This window comes from Rhinolophus sinicus, linkage group LG18, assembly GCF_036562045.2.
Source record: "Rhinolophus sinicus isolate RSC01 linkage group LG18, ASM3656204v1, whole genome shotgun sequence".
NCBI classification, from domain to species: Eukaryota; Metazoa; Chordata; class Mammalia; order Chiroptera; family Rhinolophidae; genus Rhinolophus; species Rhinolophus sinicus.
In genome coordinates, this window is record NC_133767.1 from 9,181,091 (window position 1) to 9,204,169 (window position 23,079).

The 23,079-nt window shown below is 44.3% G+C and overlaps 1 long non-coding RNA gene across 1 annotated transcript in view; it reads right to left on the reverse strand.

The window, feature by feature from the left end:
* Positions 1-11,718: 11,718 nt before the first annotated feature.
* LOC141569461 (uncharacterized) overlaps positions 11,719-23,079 on the reverse strand; it is a 44,870-nt gene continuing 33,509 nt past the window's right edge. The window contains exon 6 of the long non-coding RNA XR_012493137.1: positions 11,719-11,833. This is a non-coding gene — a long non-coding RNA (uncharacterized LOC141569461). The remainder of the gene's footprint in view (positions 11,834-23,079) is intronic.

Here is a 23,079-nt window from a genome sequence, read left to right on the forward strand (position 1 = left end):
CATCATTTGAGAGCTGAGAGGTAACCAACCAATATTCTCCAACAGAAAAGCCTGCTCTATAGTTATCAAGTTCTTCTATAGCTATGAAGATGCCCCCCACAAAATAATATTAATAAGTTACGTACTGTTGAGTAATGCAGGCCCTTCATATATTCATTCAAGCTTCTGAAATCCAGTACATTGGGTAGTATTATCCTAATTTAATGGACAAGGAAGATGAGGCATGATGAGGTTAAGAACCAGTGGTGGGTGAGGGATTCTAACCTGACATTGAAGTGACAGAGCCATGAGCTGGACAGAGTTAACATCTCAAAGCAAGTGAGAAGTGAGAAACTGGAAATCAGACAAAAAAAAAAAAAAAAAAAAAGAGTGGTCCCTTGAGCATGTTCTCAACAAAACCTTTTTTCATTGGAGGGGCCCAAAGTCAGCAACACACCATTTCCAGGCGCACTCGATGGGCCCCACCCACCCTTCCCACAGCAAGGTCTCCTGTTCAATCTAAGTTAGCATTTTAATTAACAGAATTTGTATGGTATGTGAAGCCCACAGCAAGCATAGTTCAGGGACCGTAACGACAATGAGAGGGGGGAAAGAAAATCAATAATGTGATTGATGTTCATTTTTAAAAGCCAAATCTCAATCCTCCTTCCTTCTAAAGCGTTTGACTTCATTAACCCCAGCAAGCCTTGTGTGGATGTCTGAGCTCTAGTCTTTCATCTACCTGGCTCTGAGGTTTTACTTCTTAAGACTAACACCTGCGTATCTGAAAGCAAGAGGTTGAGGGAGATGATTTTTCAGCCCAAACTCTAGGACATCCATTCAGCGAGAACGGAGGGTTGCAGGTGTCGTGTCAGCTCAGTGAGAATCTTATATTTGGATAAGGAATGAAATCATATGAAACCAACTTCATAGAACAGAATTCGTGTTTCCATAGTGCTGGCTCTTCCCTGGGTCAGGAAACCTGCCTTCAACTGGCACAGAGGTTAGAGTGCCTTTATCTCTGGGCTCACAGAGAATGGAAGGACACACCTCTGGTCATTCCTTGTTCCCCTGAACCCCGATTTCTTGAGGAGACATAGACTGGTTTCCCTGGATGGTGGCCAGCCCATGGAAGAAGGGTGCTCTGGAATGACACAACTTTGAAGTAGACCACAACGCCTCGTATCAGCTTTGTGACTTGGAAAAGTTATGCAGCCTATGCACACCTCAGGTACCTCATCTGTAAAATGCCCAGAATAATCTCATTCCCCAACTTGCCAGGTTAAATGAGATACCGTTTCTTAAACATCTAGCACCATGCCTAGAACACAGTAGCTGCCCAATTAATAGTATGTATTATTACAATTATTCTCTGTATAATCTCCCCTTTTGCTTTATTTCCAAGCTGGTTTGGCTTAGAAAACATGTCATAAATAAGCCACATATGTAAAATAATTTATAAACTATACCATGCTGTGCACACATAATGTCTTTGTACTGTTTCATGTGAATGGGGGAGATAAGATTTCCGTCAGGATAATGGGAATGGACTAAGCATGAAAGACAACCTCCAAATTTTGCATCATTTATTGGAGTCACTCACATCTGACCTAAGATCCCTGGGCACATGTTCTGCTTGAGTTGAGTTGAGCTGAGCTGAGTTGAGTCGACTGAGTTGAGCTGAGTTGAGTTTAACTGAGTCAAGTATTTGAGTTGAGTTGGGGCAGGTGATTCCTAGGGCTGCAGTCTTGTGGGCAGCATGATCTTGTAGCCAGCCGACAAAAGGGTGGGCATAGAAATCAAGGTCAGGAGCCCAGCCTGCCATCCTGAGAAGCTGTCTCTGGTAAAGCAGTTCAGAACAAGGAGCTGGCCACCAGACTACCAAATTCATAATCCTGGCTCCACCAGGATTGTGCAATCCTGGCACAATAACTCTATGAGGTCTGGACACAATTATTTACCTCCATTTTTACAGAAAAGCCATCTGAGGATCAGAGAGATGAAGTCATTTTCCCAGGAAGGCACAGCTTACAAGTGGCTGAGCCAAGATCAAAATCTAGACTTGCTGAGCTCCTGCCTTCCACTGCCCTGCCTCTCTGAATCAAAGCTCATAGTTCCATTTTGCAGATGAGAAAGCTGAGGCCAGATAGCATTAAGCAACTGACAGCAGTCTCCAAGTCTACTGGTCTCTTCCCTACACCCCAACTGCTCCACATATTGGTGTAATGCACCCCAACCCAACTCTCAGAGGCATGGGTGATGTTTATTCTCCGCCTGGGGTTTCTGAGTGAGAGTGGGAGGCTGGGGGCATGGAGCAAGGCTCAGAGAGAGTGGTCAGCTTGCAGCTGATGAGGCTTCTATCCCCTGCCATGCATAGTGGTGCTCCAGGAAGCAGGACCTCCTTTGCAGTGAGAAGCTGTAGCCACCGCCTTGTGGGCTGGCTGCCGAGTAAGCTGGTTTCTGCCGCAGGCTAGAATCCTGACCCCGCCTCATCCACAACCTTGCCATCTCAAAGCTTTTTCTCTCCCTTTCTAGAAAGATCCATGGGACCCCAGAAACCACTGCCAGAGAATTTAGTGAGTTACAATCCGGGCCACTGCCTCTAAGTCTCCTACACACCAGGTACCTCCAAGGCACTTAGCAAGCATTCCCTGGCTGAGCAGCTGATGCAATGTCCATGCGTCTCCCATATAAAACGCCTCACGATGGTACAATAAGTCTCAATTTCCAAAGCACTCTCAAGGGTCTTCAAAGCTGGCTACTCAAAGTAAGGACCAAGAACCTACAGTATCAGCATTACTGGGTTCTCATTAGATAAAATGTAGAGTATCAGGCCCCACACCAGACCCACTCACTCAGAATCTGCATGGTAACAAGACCCCCATGTGAGTTATATGAATGTTAGAGTTTAAGATGCATGGTCTTAGAACCCTTGGTCCAATCAGCGGGGAAGAAAGTCCTCATTGTAACCAGGGTTGTTCAGTGACCTGTCTAAAGACACAGAAAAACAGCAAGGTCCCCTGGCTGCCCTCCTGGGCACGTGTTGCATTGAGAAACTGACTCATCTAGTTGAGCCTGCTCTCATCTTCCAAGTAGAAAGAAGCAATATTGTTTCTTGGGGGACGATCAATTAGCCTCATTAGCCATCGAGGAAACAAAATAAATGGTGGCACTTAGCAGGACACGGTGACCGAGGCTCTCCAGCAAGACAGGCAGGGGCTTGGTCATTAAAAGTTCAGCTTCCATATTTCCAGGTCTGATTGTATGTAATACAGGCGTATGTATCATAGCAACACAGAGATAAGCTGTGTCAGCATTTCTCAGGGAACCTGCTTTCTCCAGGGATTATAATGAACCCAGCATGGGACAAAAACAAACCCACCCTCCCTTCTCCGCACCTGCTGCTGAACTACTTAGGACTGTTTATCTGCAGAGTATGGATAAGTAGCATTTTTCCCCCATTTTATATGTTTTTTTTCTATTTGTAAAAGGAAAAGAAAAACTCAGGGAAATTTTTAAGTAGAGCAAGAAGTCTTGTGAGTGATTTTGAGTTTGACTGCTGCTTGGAAATCAGTCACAGGATTTTCAAGGTTTTCATGCTGACTTGGCTGTAGGTCAAGCAATGAATTTGCAGCTTCCAACTGAATAAGAGAAAGGAAACTGCCCCTTACAAAACACCTGGAAGGAGCCTCATACTTCATTATTTTTCATGCATGTAATCAATCCTCCCAATAAGATCCCTTTTTTTTTTTTTTTTTGCAGATGAGGAAACTGAGGGTCAGAGAGGTTACGTAATTTTTCCTAAGGTCGTTTCCCTATCTTCATATTCCTCCTCAGCTTTCCATTTCTTTCCCCCACCCCACTCACAGCTGCCTCAGCCAAAGTCAGCAAAACCCCATTTTCCACTTGTTGCTTTCCTGCCTGTGGAGACGGATCCCAAAGGGCAATTCCACCTTTGAGATGGACCTAAATGACTGATAAGGAGACACAGCCACGAGAAAGGGTTCAGCGAAAAAATAAAGCAATTGAAGCCTTAATATATAACAGAGCCAAACGCCCACCTTCCAGCCCCCAGGTCAGCCCCTCCACGTTGTGCAACGTTGGGCAAGTCATGGAACTTGTGGGGGCTTCGTTTTTCTCATCTCTAGAAGGGCGGTGGCAACGCCTACCTTATGGCATTAAATGAGAACCTTCGCGTAAAGGAACCACATGGCATTGGGCACACAACCATCATTCCCTGGACACCAGCTCTCTTCCTCACTGACCAAAAGCCAAAGCATGGGCTCACGCTAGCCCAGCGGCCAACACCGACCATGCAATTGATCTCCGCCCTTGCAGTGTCATCTCCGCCAGCCCATCATCCAAGTCTATTCCAGCCTATAAACCGATGACTTACCCAGAGCAGAAGAGGTTGGTGGCAGGAGCACGACTGGGACATGGTAAGATGGCCTGGTTTCTGCTGGGCCCCTCAGCCTTTCCGAAGGGATGGAGTGCTGGAGCTACCAGGCAGCAAGCCCGCACATCAACACAGCGCTGAGATGTGACCTTTGACCTCTGCTTTGATAGGCCCTGATCTCAAGTTCAGCTGGCATAGCCGTTGGGACTCACTTCACCTGTGTTCAAATCCCAGCTTTGCCTCTTACAAACTGTGGGACTATCAGCAAGTCACGTGGTTTCTCTGAGCCCTCATCCGTCACATCTGAATCCAGTGAGAACGTCACGAGAGCTATGTGAATACTGTAGCCACCATTTACATTTTAACTCATGAGAATTAAAGAAAATTTAAAATTCCTTCCTCATTTGTACCAGCCACATGTTCAGTGCTCGGTGGCTCCCATATTGGACAGCACAGACAGAATATGTTCATCCTTATGGAACATTCTATGGGACAGCTCCGCCTCAGAGGTTATTGTGATGAGCACAAGTGAATTGATGAACGTTTTGTGCTTAGCACCCTGCCTGGCAGACAGGAAACACGCGATGCGATGTAACTATTATATCTTGTCTCCCTCTGTAAGGCAGGTGGCTTTGCTCCCACATAGCAGATGAGAAAGCTGAGGCTCAGAGGAAACTAAAGAACTTGTGCAGGTTCTCACAGCTAGTAAGGAGTAAAACCTGATCAAAAGCAGGTGTGTTTTACCTGAAGCTGACGGAGAGTAACATTGTATGTCAACTCTAATTAAATATACATATCGTCACGGGTTGTAAAGTACAGCACAGGGAATAGAGTCAATGGAATTGTAACAGCTATATACGATGCCAGAGGGGTAGTAGATTGGGGGGTGGGTTATCACTTTGTGAGGGGTGTAACTGTCTAACTATTATGTTGCTTTGTACACCTGAAACTAAAATTAAAAAAAAAAAAAAGTGTGTTTTCTACCAGGCAAGGGCTTTCTGTGCTGTGGGAACAGAGGTTGGCAATAAGAGGTAGTATTGAGGCAAAATGCATCAAAAGCTGTATCCTCAAGAACCAAAGAGGGTACAGTACAGTTCACTCAGCCTCATGGAATAGACATCCAATACCAGCTCCCCTCCCCCAAGGAAGTTTGGCTTCCGTTATAGGACCTTGAGTAGGTCCCACCTCCTCTCCCAGCCTCAGTGTCCTCTTCTGTGAAGTGGGTTGCTTTGAGGGATGACAGATTTCCAAGCACAGACTAAGTACTACAGAAATGTTTTTTTGAATCTGAACAATGACCACCAAGGAACTGAATTTTAAGAATGGCTTTTGGGTCTGGTCCTACCCGAGAACCCACAGCCTTTTTGGTCTTCTGTACAAATCGGAGAGTTGTTGGGTCTGCACTCTCTGAGAAGCAGAAAGCTCACTGCCTCTTTGGGCTGGAGTGTGGCCCTTTAATTTGCTAATCTTTGCAAATGAGGATTCCAGAGCTTTGCAAAGATGTGGAACCATCCGAGGTCTATACAAGAGACAATCAATTCCTTGATTAAAATCTGACAGCTTAATTAATTAGTGCTTAATAGCTCAACCTTAATTATACTCTACATCATTATTTGATAATATTCGTAGATTTCCCACATGGGTGCCCACACATGTCTTTTATCAACTGATTACAAATGCCTGAACTTGACCTCCATACTCGGGAAAGTGTCGTTAAATAAAAGACTTCATTAACTAATGCCACCTCACCAAGGCCCGCTCACAACCAAGAATTCTCTGATTTCAAAGTTCTTTGTGATCCACTGTAACGAGTTCCCTGTGTGGTTTGTTCCCTCCCCACTCAGTACTTTTGCAAGTTTTATGAAGTAGTAAATAATATCATTGCAGCTTACTTTCACCTGAAAAAGACACTCATGGATGTTTTTTCTTTTTTTTAAACCCAGAGAACGGGTTGGTTTCTAAACTAGAGTAAGAGTCACCGAAGTTCTTTGGCCATGATGGGAAATACATGAGGAGCACTATATAAACACAGAAAAGGATATGAGCCTTGAAGCCACAAAGACCTGGGCTTGAATCTACGATACTTTTTTTTAGGTTCCTTTTTTTGAGATATAATCAACATATAACATTATATTAATTTCAGGCATACACCATAATGATTCGATAAATCTCTGGTACTTTCAAGTTGTGTGATCTTGGTTGACCTTCTTCACCTCTCTGAGCCTCAGTTTTGCAAAAGGGGCCTCTTCATTTGTAAAACGGCATTAATAAGTCCTAATACTTGGGATGTAGGTGTGAAGTTCTAAGAGATAGAAAGGTGCCTGCCACGTAGTTAATGTTCCATAAATGTTACATGATAAATCATCATGTGCAAAAAAAAAGGGGGGGGCTTCATCCAGTTGCCATGGCGACCACTCCGTGGGAGGAGGGGATGATACCTCTGCATTTAGGAGCTTCTGGGGAGTGCCTGTTTAAAGGGCTATCAAAGTTGATAATACCGTTACGATCTGCCAAATAAGCCAGCTCTTCCATAGTGTTTTTTGGGCTTTGTGAAGAGTGGCGTAAAACTTTCGCAGAAGTTTCCAGAACTACTTCACAAGCTGTGGCCTGGCCTGGAGCAGAAGGTCCAGGCCCTTTGAGTCTAGACACAAGCCTCTAGTTATGGCCTTGTGGGGGTGGCAGTAAGCAAGTCCCTTGCATCAAGGGACTCAGTTTTCTTGCTTGTAAAAGAGACTAGCCCCATTTTCCCAAAGACCTGCTCCTTCTAGAGAATCACCTGGAATGTCTATTTAAATTGAAATATAACATACAGTATACCTATATCACACACACACACACACACACACACACACATCACGTAGGTAATGACTACTTTGACATAGGAAATCTTTTTTTATATACTGATTTCTGGGCCTCAACCTCAAAGACATTGATTTAGTAGGTCTGAAAGAATTTCCAATCATCTCTTTTTCAAATTTTCTAAGAAATTCTGAGGGGCAACCAGGTTAGAAACCAAATGGGATTGCCAACCTCTAGTTTCCCATACAACTGGAAATCTTGACTCTGATTCTTTGCCTGAGACTAACCCACACACTAGCCCCCTCAACTCACAGAACCTGCCAAGGGAGTGACATAAGGTAATTAGCTGAGCTGCTAAAAAAGGCGGGAATGGTTTACCCACAACCCCCCTCTTCCTAGGCTCTGTGACTAGACAACTATTTAGACTTCTTTGGCATTCCCAATTATTGTCCGTGTTAACCATACTAATCATTGACATTATGGAAAAAATCTACCCAACACAGCCATTTCCAGAACATGAGATCTCACTTATCGGGGATTATTTTACTCCCCAATATTATTTCCCATTAATTTTGAAAAGCATTTTTTACCAGATTTTTTTCCATTGTTTTCCCAGCATGGACCTAATAACCAAGAAGTAACTTTAAAAATCCCATTAACTTTATCTAATGGAAATTCTCACAATATCACAATTGCCAAAGGTCTTTTTTCTTCTGGAATTAACCTTGGGGAGCTTTTAGGTGTTCTCTGGGGCATGCACAGCAGACTGAGGAAAGCTTTCATTTCTGCGTCCTCGGAGGGCTCGACACGCTTGGCTAAGTACGAACGGCTCATTCCTAATTTGTTTCTTTGGGTGAATATTGATTTGATTCCTGTTGTGTATCACAAATGCACACCAACCTCCAGCAATGTGGGGCGCTGAGAGTTTTTGTTTAATATCCAGCTTTGAGCAACTAGAGCACTCACACACATACAACAACAAAAATTTCTTTTTTTTTTGGTCGCTTTACCTGTTGCTCCCCCAAATGCCTGAGTTGAAAATGTTGTGTAAAGTCATGACTGTGGCTGTTCAACAATGCAGGGCCACTTCCCCTGTGCTCGGCCAGGTATCTTCAAAATCCCTTGGAAGTCAAGCTTGGAGAAGTTGCCAAGGGGAAGCGCTCATTTGGAACCAGGCACATACAATTACCTCTCTGGGTTTGTAGCAAAGCTGTCCAGGTGATTCTGATATACATGTTCTTTTGTGCTTTCGCACTGGTTCAGTCAACACCCGGGGACAGCTGGTGTGCCTTTTTCTCTTTTTCAGCATTCTCCATGTTTACTAGGCAGCCGTCTGTGCTGCATATTGGAGAGAACCTGTGTAGTTCTGAACAGCGTCTCTGGTGCCTAGATGTTTGCAGTCCTGTGATCTGAGTGGAGGGTTTGAAATGATAACAGTCAGGGACATTCTAGTTTAAGAATCCAAGAATGTATTTTTTTAAAAAAGGTGATATCCTTAAGGACAAACACGTTTGATTTTGGGTTGGGGGGAAGATGGGAAATCCCTTGGATATTAGGTACTCCCCTCTTCCCTGTCAATATCCTATTGATTATCATGATGGTTCAGATTTTAGGGTGAGGGGAGGGATCCAGCAAAGATGTCACAGTAAGGAGAAGGCGTTGCCTACTTCCCTGGTGCTACTGGGAGGTATTAAGAGGACAGTACGTTTCCTAAAAGTCTGAGAACCAGGTGGGATTCCTACTTTGTTCCTTCCTCCCAGGGACCCCAAGGAGATCTCAGCTATTGGGGTGGAGGCAGGGAATTCCAGCACCAGTGGCCGTCTGCAGTGCCATGGGCATTTCCAAAATGGAACAAACGAGATGCTGACAGCACCCAGGATTGCACAGGCAAGAAGGAAGCAAAAAGGCAGGTGTCAGGAATTGAAGAGGGCGCAGGATGCGGGGACACTCCTGTTCTGATTGGGGAAGCGAGAGGCGTCTGAGATGTTGGGTGGGGCCTGAGGTGAGGAGGCTCAGGTTGGGGTCAAATGACAAACCATCCTACCTTCCCCGGGATGGGGTGATTTCATAGGATGCTGGACTTTCCATTTTAAAACCAGGAAAATCCCCCAGAAAACAAGCTTGAGTTGGTCACCTTAGGTAAGGGAGACAGTTTAACACAGTTTCTAAACCATGTACTTTAAAGTCAGACAGACTGAGCTTGAACCCCTCTTGTCCTGTGCTAGCTAAGTGACCTTGGGCAGGCTACTTCACCCCCCCTTGTCTGTTACAGGGGCATAAGTCACTTGCCCCCTTAATCAGGGGAGCGAAATTTGCCACCCTGAGATGTATTTGTTTGGCATGAGAATTATTTTAGTCTGATTATTTTTAGGAAACAAAGACTCAGGAAGAACCTTTGACCTTCCACTTGCCCTAAAAGAATTTAGACAGAGGATCTGTTCCTGAAAGGGAGCTATTACCATTGATAACTATCATATAATACGAACTAGGATGTGATAGACAGCGAGGAACCTAGCAAGTCTGTTTGTTAAAATTCCTCTCTGTGTCCCACTGTTTCCGATGGCACAGCAAACATTTGTTTATGAACCATTTCCTCTTTTCATCTTCCTGTTCCCATGTGGGGTGGTGGGCTGTGCCCCCGGCAACTAAAGATTGAAAACAGTGACTGGACTTGGAGCTGGGCTGCGCCCTCCACAACTAGATTGAAGGACAACGACTTGGAGCTGACGGGCCCTGGAGAAGCACACTGTTCCCCAGTATATTCCCAAAAAAAAAAAAAATTATAAAAACAATTCATAATTTATAATTAATAGGAGATTTTGTGGCAAAAAAGGGAAACAAAAAGGGCTTGCCTGAGGTCACTCATCTGCTGAGTTCCAGAGCCAGAATTGAAAACAGCTCCATTTTTAACTCAAAACCCATCTTCCTGTGCGCCTCACACCAGGCCACCTAAGACAACGCCAAATCTGCCAATACCCAAGGTTGTCACTATATTTCAGGAGGGCTAACAGGACAGGTCTGGGCAGCAGACAGCAAAGCCAAACTCCTCCACGTCCAGGCCAACCAAACAAAATCACAGCCCAATAGGAAATTAGTGTCACATGAAAGCTGAGGCAGAAGAGTAAACCTCATAAAAGACACGACAGTGTTGAAAACAATGAGAGATGTGAAAATGAGCAGAGTTGGAGTTGCCAAAGTAAGATTTATGGAAGAAAAACAAAACTCATTTACAGCCGATAATCCTTTATCAGATGGGCAATAGAAGTTATAAGCGGGGGATGATTTGGGAAAAGATAAAGACCTAATAGACGTTCTCTCTCAGGAAATTGTACTTGTTTGGTTTATTTTAAACATCACAAGAGACGCATGCAACTCAACAACAACAGAAAACAAACAACCCAATTGAAAAATGGGCAGAGGACCTGCAGAGACATTTCTCCAAAGAGGACACACAAATGGCAAATAGACATATGGAAAAATGCTCAACATCACTGATTATCAGAGAAATGTAACTAAAAACCACAATGAGATATCACCTCACCCCAGTCAGAATGGCTATCATCAACAAGACAAATAGTAACAAGTGTTGGAGAGGCTGTGGAGAAAAAGGAACCCTCATACACTGTTGGTGGGAATGCAGACAGGTGCAGCCGCTGTGGAAGGCAGTGTGGAGGTTCCTCAAAAAATTACGAATAGAATTGCCGTATGACCCAGCAATCCCTCTCCTGGGTATCTACCCAAAAAATCTGAAAACATTTATACATAAAGACATGTGTGCTCCAGTGTTCACTGCAGCTTTGTTTACAGTGGCCAAGACATGGAAACAACCAAAATGTCCTTTGATAGATGAATGGATAAAGAAGTTGTGGTATATATACACAATGGAATACTATTCGGCGGTAAGAAAAGATGAAATAGGACCATTTGTGACAACATGGATGGATCTTGAGATTATAATGCAAAGCGAAGTCAGACAGAAAAAGCAGAGAACCATATGATTTCACTGATATGTGGTACATAAACCAAAAACAACAAAAGAACAAGACAAACAAATGAGAAACAAAAACTCATAGACACAGACAATAGTCTAGTGGTTACCAGAGGGTAAGGGGGGAGGGGGGTGGTAGATGAGGGTAAAGGGGATCAAATATATGGTGATGGAAGGAGAACTGACTCTGGGTGGTGAACACACAATGGGATTTATAGATGATGTAATACAGAATTGTACACTTGGAATCTATGTAATTTTACTAACAATTGTCACCCCGATAAACTTTAATTAAAAAAAAAAATCACAAGAGAAAGTCAGGGCTGGCTTTTAGGTTTTGTCACAGCAACTGATGGGGAAACTGACCTTAAAATGGTTCCCTGCCACGTGGAACTGACCTAAAATGGTGGCCCCACTTCCACATAACCCCCTCCAAGCCACACCCCAAGCCAATCACCAGACGACACCTACCCCTCCCCCAACTCAAGAAGTCCCCAACCCATAAAAACTTGCTCAAAACCTTGCTAGGGGCTCAGTGTTTGGGGAAGGATCCCACTAATAAAGCCTAACTCTCTGAGTGCCGCTTGGATTCTTTCCGGTCTTGGATTCTGCAACACAACCACAGACTAAAGGATTCTGAGCAGTAAGGTCCCACAGGGCAGCTCCCTAACCTGTTAAAAAAAAAAAATTAAACCATTTAATCAAATGGAAAAAGAAATTGCAGAGCATAGCAGAGCGGTTCCAATAAGAAGTAAATAGACACTCTCCGAAACCTGTTAGACAGGTCGGTAGGAAGTCAGGGGTGTCTGTATACACATTTGTTCTTTGTTGTAAGTCATTCTACACACACACACACACACACACACACACACACACACACACATAATCATGAAATGTACAATGCAATGCCCAGCACACACAAAAGTACACATGCAGAGGCCCATAAACATTCGCTGAGACACTTGCATAGCCTCTTATCCAAAAGCACATGGGCTCACCTACGCGTGCAAACACATTCACTCCTGCACACATGCACACACACTCACCCTCATCAACCCCAGGCAGGCAGAGGGAAATCCTCCTGCTACTGGGAATAGGTTTTCCCTTCCAGGATTTGTCCTCAGAATTGGAGCTTTTCACCTGCAAATTCTGCCAGGAAAGAATCTTCCAGCTGATAGTTTGACCCCAGCAAGAAAGCTCAGCCCTTCCCCCACCTCCCACCCAGGTCAGGGCCAGTCCTGACCTTGGCAAGAAGGGATTTAAAGAGCCCTGGGCCCACAGCTGGGGCTAATCATAAATTCAGCACTTTGGGCTCCCCTTGGGAAATGATGCTTGCACCCCATCCTTGGGCTGAAATGGGAACAAAAGCAGTTGTGATATCAGGAAGATCAGGGTTCAAATTCTGCCTCTGCTACTTCCTGTCTGTTTGAACTCGGGGCTTATTACAGAATTAAGCTGAACTTCAGTGTTCTCAGTTGTAAAATATGTTGAGGGATTTGTAAGGATTAAGGGGTGTAAGGGCTTGATTCAGTACCCGGCACATAGTAGGTGTCAGTAATTGCTGGAAAAGGGAGAGGAAATTTTCAAGGACACACGCTCCATCCATTGAAAGTCTTAGTTTTTTATTTCCTCTTCTTCCAAGTATAACATAAACCCAGGCTACTTTGCATTTATATTCAATAACTTTTTATGTATCATTATTACACGTTTCATCCAAAACGATTCTTTTTCCTTCAATCCTCTCCACATAAATGTCTCTGGTATGAACAAAGGCTAATTTCTTCTCCTGTCTTTGGGCGCCATCTTTTCCAGGGGAACCATGTATCTGGCTATGATCATTTACACCATTCAGCAAATCGATTTTGTTAAACCCAAATTCTCCGTATAGGCAATGTTTCAAGGCCCAAAGCCTCCTGAAAACAAGAGCTAAAAAGCTGCCATCTCAAAGTCAGAATCAGACTTTGCTCTTAAGAGAAATCTGCATTTAAAGGTGGACCTTGAAAGGGCTGATTGTGAGTTTCCATTTTAATTCTCATTCATTCTGCACCACAAACATTTCTGAGCACCTACTACGCACGGCACCGTGATTGGAAGCCAGCTCACAAAGACAGAGTCAAGTGCAAAAGCAAAGTACCTAAAAAAATTGTAATTCAACACGGCCCGAGAAATTATTTGCCAGATAGTAATCTTTTTTTTTTGTATTACGAGCCCGCCTTTATTTTTAGTACTACCATAAAAAAGAACTTATGAATGTTCATAGCAGAATTATAGCCAAAAGGGGGAAGCATTCCAAATACTCATCAACTGACGAACAGATAAATAAAAGTGATCTATCCATACAGTGGAATATACTTTAATAGTCCAAAGAACTACAGCGCGGATGAACCTTGAACACACTATGCCAAGTGAAAGAAGCTGTCCAAAAGACCATATATTGTATGATTCCCTTCATATAAAATGTCTAGAGTAGGCGTATTCATAGGGACAGAGTGTATTAGTGTTTGCCTAGGGCTAGGGGTGGGGTGGGGTGGGGTGGGGTGGGGTGGGGTGGGGTGGGGTGAGGTGGGGTGGGGTGGAAAAGTGGGTAATGATAGCTAATGGTATGGGGTTTCCTTTTGGATGGGAAAAGTTTTCTAAAATTAGATTGTAGTGATGGTTGCAGAACTCTGTGACTATACTAAAAACCATTGAATATATATATTTTAAAAGTCTGAATTATATGATATGTGAATTATATTGCAATAACGTTGTTAAAAATAACTCATTTCTTTTAGCAGATAAAACATGTTCTTTGTAGAAATTTAGAAAATTCAGATAAAAAAATTAAAAATTACTAATAATCTAACCACCCTGAAATAGATACAAACTCTACTATATATAGATTTATGTATGTGTGTATACATATATGTATTCTATGTATATCTGTATACATATCCTTCCCATCTTTTTTATTTGCATGTATATATTTTTATTTTATTACAGTGGATCATTCTGTACCTACTACCTTATAACCCAGATATTAATCTTTTAAATGTGCAAAGACCAGAGGAAGAAATCATTAATTCAGCAGCAAAGGTCAAAAAGGTACGGGAGGTGTGTTATCTTTGTTTGCCCAGAATCATTTCCCCTCTTCATTTGTAAAAGAATCCTCATCTCCTATGGAGAATTCTCCCTCCCTGATTTTCCGAAGTCTTTCTGAGGCTGTCAGTCAGGAGGCATTCCCCAGGGGCGGGCACTTGACTCAAGTCTAACCATCAGTCTCTCACGCCTGGGAATGTTAAACAAAGTGAATAGACAAGGTGATGGAAAAGCAACAAATAGCTGGCAGATGGCAGAGACTCATCCTTAAATCTCTTTCCTAAGATGCCCCAGAGTGGCCCTGGCTCTGTTATTCCAGGTTTTCCATCCCATAGTCTTCTAGTAAATTCACTTTTCTCCTCACATTATGCAGAGTTAAATGATTGTTAACAAAGACATAGAAATCTTCACAGCGAGAGCAATCTGACTTGGGTTTTGAAGAATGAAAAGGCACTGGCTGGATGGAGAAGAGGAAGAAAGAGCAGAAAGACTGGTACACAGGGGTGAAGGAAGGAGGTGAAATCCCATTGCAGCCATTAGCATACAGAAGTTGTCTCTGCACGATTGAAAAACGTAAGACGAGAGCTGGCTGCACCTAGAAAACAAAGACCACTTCCCTCCATATCCCCAGCACCCGACAGAGAGCCTAGCACACACAGGCACACAGTAAATGTTTGTGGAATGAAAAAGACTGATGGAATGGCAGAAACAGGGCCAGATAGAGCGTCTTGGAACCCACACGGGACTTTGCAATACCCACCAAGGTGGAACGACCCGAGATCCTTTTAGTCAGGGCAGAGACATAATTCAGAAACAAATTTCTTAAATATTCATTTATAATTATATGACAGGATAGAGGAGTTAGCGAATGCTATGTTGGCCATCATTTTGTAATATATAAGTCTATCAAATCAATATGTCATCCACCTTACACTTACACATGACATAGGTCATTGTATCTCAATAAAGCTAGAAAAAAAATAAAAGTTCCTTTTTAAATCCAACGCTGGTTTCTGAGTGAAGAGCAGATTGGACATGACCAGGGCTGGAAGCAGGGATCCCAACTAGGACAAAGGCAAGAGGGCCTGAAAATTGGCCCCTGGCCGTGGAGATGGACTTGACTGGTCTTAGTGATTGTTTGGATGTGGGTGGAGACGGGGAGGGAAAAATTCAAGGATGACCCAAAATTTCTCTCCTGGATGGGTGACAGTGCCATTCACTGGTAAACAGAGCGTGAGAGGAGAAACAAGTCGGGCAGAAATGAAGACCAGGTCTTATATTAATTTTTGCTCCAAAAGACGCATTAGAGCTTGTGGTCCGGCTAGGTCTTATTTTCGGGGAAACATGGTAGTTGTTGCAACATTATTGACTAGATTCTCTATGTTTCATTCCATTGACTTTTACAGCTGATCATTCTCTGTGGGAGGGGCTCTCCCGTGCACTGTAGGATGTTTAGCAGCCCCTCTGGCCTCCACCCACCAGATGCCAGTGGCAACTCCCCCGAGCGGTGTCAACCAAAAATGTCTTCAAGCATGACCAAGTGTCCCCTGGGAAAGGGGTCACAAAATCACCTGGGTTGAGACCCAGTGCAATAAACCAAAGATTTGATATCCAGGCAGCCTGACCCCAGAACCATCTCCTCTAATTACATGACACAAAGTCCTTACTGCAAATCCCCACTCTTCAGCCTGAAACAGAGGTTCGAGAAGAAAGCCAGTCCCCACTGTCACACAGCATGTGTGGGGCCCAGCGGATGTGAATTCAGGTCTGACCCCAAACCAAGGTCTCTTCCAACCCACCATGCAGCAGCATCTACTTCAAAAGAGGGCTCCTTGGTGCCTTTACCAAATCCTGGGTTTGAATTTGGGCAGGAGCTGTGAAGGCCTCACTCCTTTAGCTATGCTCCAAGTCACGTGGCCAGGAAGTGGCCAGTCCTGGATCCACACCCAGGTCTGGCTCCAATACACAAACAGATTACACTCTGCTCCCCTGCCCCCCACCATCCCATTTTCTTCCACGGCCAATTACAGTCAAGTTTCGCATCTAGCAATGCTGCAATCGTCTTTTCTTGTGCAACAGCTAGTTCCAATTGGCAGGACCTGATGTGGGTGGTAAAAGAGGGTGACACGTGGCTGCAGAGATTCAAGTATGGCAGATTGGAAACTTCAATGCTTTGTTGGGTTTTTAGCCATGGTCTGCGCAGGAGGAAATCTGTGGCTTATCAGCTCACCCTGAAGATGGTGATGGATAAAGAAAACGGGCTTGACAGTTCAGTTAGCTCTTTAATTACATGGAAAGCAGAGCCCTCACAAGTCAGTCAGTCAGGTGGGGAAGAAAGAAACAAGTCTGGCTTCTAATCAATGGCTGTTCCAGTCTCTTTCATCAAAGGCTTCATCTGTCATTTTCTATTGTGTGGAGGTAATGAGTCCGTTTGAATTAGACCTTCCAAGGGCTATCTTGGATGACAAGAATTTGCTTAACTCTGGGGACTGCTGTCTCCATGACAATGTTGCTCTGTATATTTTCGGGAGCAGTTGTAACTACAATGGTTGCCATTTACTGAGTATCTACTATGAGTTGGCAGGGCATCAGGAACTCTGCTTGTCTTCGCCATTCTGATCTTCACGTCATCTCCAGGAGAGAGGTTCTTCTGGCCTCCTGGCCCTGCCACTTATCAGCTGCAAGGCGTTCAGCCTCTATGTACCTCTGCTTTCTCATCCGTAAAATGGGGATACTAATAGTATCAACCTCATAGAGTTGTTGTAAAGATTCCATGAGTGATTTTTGTAAAGTGTGTAGAACAGTGCCTATAAATGTTGGCAACTTGTATTATTGTCCCCATTTACAAGCAAGGAGCCGAGCCAAGGTTCAGAGTTGGCAGCAACAAAGCGAGGACTTAGCCCTGGTCTGTTTGGCTCCAAAGCTAACTTCTTACCACTGGACTGTGAAAGACAGAGGGAGGGGAGAGAGGGAGGGATAAAAGAGCGGGCTATATGCCATGCCAAGGAAGTGGGAACAACAGAACTGGCTGTCACACAGAAGCTACGAGCAGATTCCCAGCAGTTGGTACTGCACCCAACTAACTGGGAGGTTTGTAGCCCAGAGGAGGGCACCCCCACCCCAGGGTCAGGGTGACCAAAAGGGCTGCCACAGGAGCTCCACATCCCCCGAATAAAGTCTGAACCCCAGCTTGGCATGAAGCTTCTCCTGGATGCCTCAACCTTCCTAGCTTCATCCTAGGTACCTCCAAACACACACATACACACACACACTGGACCTGCCTTCTGTAGTCAATTTCCACCAGTCTTTTGAGCTCTAGGTCTATTTGTACATCCTCTCCATTCCATCTGAAATGCCTTCCTATTCCCCATCCCCACCTCTCACCCATCCTCTGAAACTCAGCTCGTGTCACCTCCTCCAGGAAGCCTTCCGTGACCACCACCACCCCCAGTTTGGCTAGGCACTGCTTCGGGGCTCCCACAGTGCTCCCCTTATCTGTTCAGACTGTAATTGCAAATTGTAATTGCACTTCCAGATTTCAATTGTCTGTCTCCTCAACAGGCCCTGGAATACCTCCAAGTCCCAGCCCAGAGGCCAGCCCCTAGGAGGTGCTCAGGAAGTGTTTGTGGATGAATGCATGAATGAGTTCTTAAGGGATGAGTAGCCTACCTGGGTGCCCTTCTGTGTGAAAGAGAGACTTCACTAATTCTGTGGCTCCATTCAGAGCATAAAACCCAGCCGTAGCTAGAGTCTCCCAGGAAATACACTGACACATAGTAGGTACACTCGACCACATTGAAAAAGAGGAGGGGCTGCCACAGCAGTCAGTGAGCTCCCTAAGAATGGGGGTATCCAAGTAGAAGGGACACCTGTCAGAGAATTCAGTTAACTTCTGAATTACCAGGATGATGGCTGACGTTCTAATGCCTTCAATCTATACTCAATTAACTCTAAATCTTCTGAGACAAACTTACGGATGAAGATGAGGGTGATGATGGTGGTGATGGTGATGATGGTGGTGATGGTGGTGATGGTGATGGTGGTGATGATGGTGATGATGGTGATGGTGGTGATGACGATGGTGATGATGGCGGTGATGGTGATGATGATAGTGATGGTGGTGATGATGGTGATGGTGGTGATGACGATGGTGATGTTGGCGGTGATGGTGGTGGTGATGATGATGGCCATCACTTAAGAGACACCTGTACGTCTCATGCCCTGTGATGGGCCCTTTACATACAGAGCAATCACCATCCCTCCTTACATATGATACACCACTGCAAGCACGCAGGAAAGTTAAATAAGCAGTTCCTACGGGGTTGAGGGAAAGATCATCTGTACATACTATCTTTAATGAAACATGATTTTTTTCTGATGCTATCTTCAACCATATATTTCTGGCATCTTCAGGCACTTCTTCCATTTTATTCTTTTATTTCCCAGCTGAGTGACAGGCAGTCAGCTAAGGCCAAAAGGTCTTCCAGCTGAAGTGAACGATTTGCTGTGCGAGGTGGCTTTTATCATTTCACCTTCTTTTTTTTTCTCTCTTTCTTTGGCTCAGTTGTATTTGGTTTATGAGACTTGCGCTCCTTCCGGAGTCGTATCAGCAGTTCTTCTGTCCTCTGGGTTTTTGTGCAGTGATCACAGCAATGCAATAAAACATTCAAGTCCTTCGCACAGACATTGCTGCACAGACCAAGGTGGAGACCCTCCTGGAGAGGAATTACTTGCCAAGAGGCCTCATCATACGCATGTTAAAATGGCCTTCCATCAGCTGGTGTACAAAGTCACCTAGAAGAAGCAGCGCACGGGTTGCAGTGTAAATGCCCCAAAAGCACAATTTGTCCCCAAGATGGCTATGTGAAAACCAGAACTTCCAGTATTGTTCTTACATTCGTCTCATTGGATATTGTAGTGCAGAGCAGTCAAATAACTTATCCCAAGTCACACACGCAAGGAGAAACACAGCTAGGGGATGAATCAAGGTGAAATCCAGCACCTGCATTTACTAAAGAGAGATGTTGTTTATTGAGCATTTACTATGTGCTAAACACTGTCGTACGCACTGTTTGTCTTTGACTCACAATAACCCTGGGAGAAGTGCTCCCATCTTACAGATGAGGAAACTGAGGTGCAGAGAAATTGAGCGACTTGGTCACCCAGCTACCAGACTTTAAACCTGAGGGACCTGGCCCCCAAGCCTCTTTCTCTCTCAAGTGCTTCTCAAGATGCATTAGCAAGCCAAGTTCTCGGAACAGACCCTCAGCATAAAAAGTTCCCTCTCAGAATATGGACTGAGGATGAGCCCAAGGGGGAGTATGGGCCCTGGGCCTGGGTTTGTTGTAGGAGCTGGTGTTTTCCTGCAAGGAAAGGTTTGTGTTTGAGAAGCTGACCTTGCAACACAAGGACATCTGAGCCAGGGTCAGAGCTGCTTTTCAGGAGCATTGCTCTGAGAAACCCCTTCTGAAAATGCTTTTCATGCACGCTCCATTCTTATGAGATGCTGTCAGGCCTCAAAGAGCTGAATCAGGAACTTAATTTAATGCTGCAGAATGTGGTGTTGTGTGGGTCTCTATAGGTTCAATTCAAAGAGCATTTGTGCTTTGATGCTAAAGCACAAAATGCAAACCACTGACCCCTTCATGTAGGAAAAGGAACAAGGGCTTGGAAGTTGGCAGATTCTGGACCAAGTTGGGGCTTTGCTACCAATTCCCTGTGTGACCTGCGACAAGTTACTTAACCTCTCTGAGCCTCAGGCTTCTTTGTGCATTGAGGGTGATGCATTAGCATTTCTCTAAGTTTCCTGCTGCCACCAACATCCAGGGTTCCTGTGCACATACTGAAGGAAATACACATCACGAACCGGCTTGAGCTGCCCTGGTTACACTGAGGTTCAGACCTATATGGCTGAGACCCCAATGGGGAGGGAATTCTGAGGAAACATCAGCGCTCTGAAAGAGAGTCTAGAAAAGGCTCTCATACAGTAGTGCCAGTGCAGTTACCTCAATCGCCCACCATCTCTGATTATTTCCGTGAAACGATCCACGCCAGGGCCTTTTCCTAATATTATTAATAGATGCTGCCATAAAGAGAACAATGCAATTCCAGTAAGATACAATTATGGTTCGAATGCGAATAAGATGTTGGCAGACACACAGGAAGCATTCGCTTCCATTCCCATAAAAGAGGACCCTTGGTTGGTGGCGGTAAATGTGTCACAGGGTAGAGCAAAAGAAAATTGTCTTCAAGCAGCGTCCATGGATTTACTGCAAAACGGAAAATGTTTCTGAATGCAATATGCGCTAAAGATAGGAAATCGAAATTGAATCACAAACACAAATCATCCCTGAGTTTCAGAAAAGTTTGAAGGTTATCTGCATAAAATGCATCTGGAAGATGGGGAAGATGGGGACGAAGTAGAGAAATATGTGCGTTTACGTGTCAGCATAGAGTATTTATTTCAAAAGAGCACAGAACCTAAGAGCGAATATTTTGAACACATTATTATGAATATTTTACTCAATCATTCCACAGACACTTATTTTTTTGGGAAAGGGGAATAAACAAGACCCAGTCTCGATACTAAGAAGCTCAGAAATGGACGGGGGATACATACAAATGGATGTACGCCAACTGAAATTGGAAAAAAATGTATTAACAAGAAGTGGATGGGAGAGGGGCATGACATATATACTATCATAATATTTACAACATTATAATATTGTAAAGACTGTGGACTCCGAAAGCAGGAAGCAATTAATTCCCACCTAGTGGAACCCTATAAGTTTTCCTGGCAGTAGAGTCACGTGAAATGGGCCTGGAGGGTGAATATGAGGGTGTCAGGGCAAAGAGAGAGAGGAAGAGAAAGAGTGATCTAGCAAAGGGATCCAGAGATGTGAAGATGGGACAGCATGTTCAGAAAGCAGTGAGAGTCGGGGCGTGGTGGATAGTGGACAGATGGGATCGGAGCAGTTTCTCACGGTCAGCACTACTGACATTTGGAGCCTCGTAATTGTCTGTGGTGGGGGCTGTTCTGTGCATTGTAAGATGCTTAGAAGCATCTCTGGTCTCCAACCACTGGATGTCAGTAGGATAAACACACACACACACACACACACACACACACACACACACACACAACCAGTTGTGGCAATCAAAAATGACTCCAGACATTGCCAAATGTCCCCTGGAGGGCAAAATCACCCCCAGTTGAGAATCGCTGAACTAGAAGCATTAACAGGCCAGATTGGGGATAGACCTGAGGGTCGCACTGCACGTGTGGGCATCACCGTGTCATCGATATTGTTTATTAAGCAAAATACAGAGACCATTCTGATCTTGTAGGGTGATCAATCTATCCACAGTTGAGTGGATGGATGGGGTGTGAGGAGACTGAAGGCAGGAAAATGGGCCCTGATGGCAGGTTCAGATAAGGTATGATGAACCACGTTCATGGCAGCAGAAATAAAAGAGGGACTCGGATTGGAGGGATTTTAATAACAGAACCCACAGAATGAGGGAAAAGAGGTCAAGGATGTAATGGGGCCACCTGGATTATACATCCAAGGAGACCTGTCCTATAAGCATATGCCAACCAGCAAACTGAAGTTTGTAGTTATGTTATCTAAAAATACTATGTTTTGCACATGGCGGAAGCAATCGTACAGCCATTCAACAAACATTTGCTAAGAGTCCCTCCCATGTGCCAGGTCCTGAAATTTAAAACAAATAACAATGTCATGCCAGGCTCAGTTTGGCATGAGTTATCTCAATAAACAAGGCGGGAGGTATAAACATTACCCCCATTTTAAAGAGTAAAAACCTGGGTCTTACAAAAGTTAAATAGCTGGTTAGTCAATACCACAGTCAGCATTCAAACCAGAGTTTGTTTCTCCTTGAGGCCCATATCTTTCACAGCACTTTATACCATTTTGTTCCAAAGGTTCTAGAAAGCAAAGAACACTCCTCAATCCTAGCTGACAAGGCCAGCGTAAGGAGAGAGGAGGGGGACGAGGCTGGGAGGGGAGCGAGTCGCAAAGGACACGGACGAGAGAGCAGAGTGGAGGAACATTAAAACGTCTCAGCTTTTATGACACGTTTACAAGGGCACAAACTCGTACACATTATAGCATTTGATCCTCTCCGCAATGCGTATGGCGCTTTGGCCTCTGTACCTATTAATTATTCCAGCTCCATGTTAAGGCCTCTTTTGGTTTCGTTTCTCTTCTTAAACTACAGCTTCTGTTCTGCAGTTAAAACATGACACATTACCTTCTCCAGGCAGAGTCTTCCCCACTGTCCAAGCCTGGGTGGGACTCTGCTCTGTGATCCCAGAGAATGCTGTGTTTATCCTCAAGGCAATGACTATCACACTAGTTTATCATTGCCTAGTTACTTCTGTCTCCCCAACTAGAAGAGGGGTCAGCGAATGAGATTGGGGGCCAACTCTGTTTTGGTAAATAAAGTTTTATGGGAACACAGCCATCCCCCTCTTTCACATACCGTGTTTCCCCAAAAATAAGACCTAACTGGACCATCAGCTTTAATGTGTCTTTTGGAGCAAAAATTAATATAAAACCTGGCATTAGTTTACTATAATATAAGACCTGGTCTTACATAATATAATCTAAGACCGGGTCTTATATTAATTTTTGCTCCAAAAGACGCATTAGAGCTGATGGTCCGGCTAGCTCTTATTTTCAGGGAAACACAGTATTATCTAAGAACTGATTTACAACAGCAGAACTGAATAGCGGCCACAGAGATCGTATGGCCTGCAAAGTCTAAGATATTTATTACGTGGCCATTTGCAGGAAAAGCTTGCTGACCATCGCAC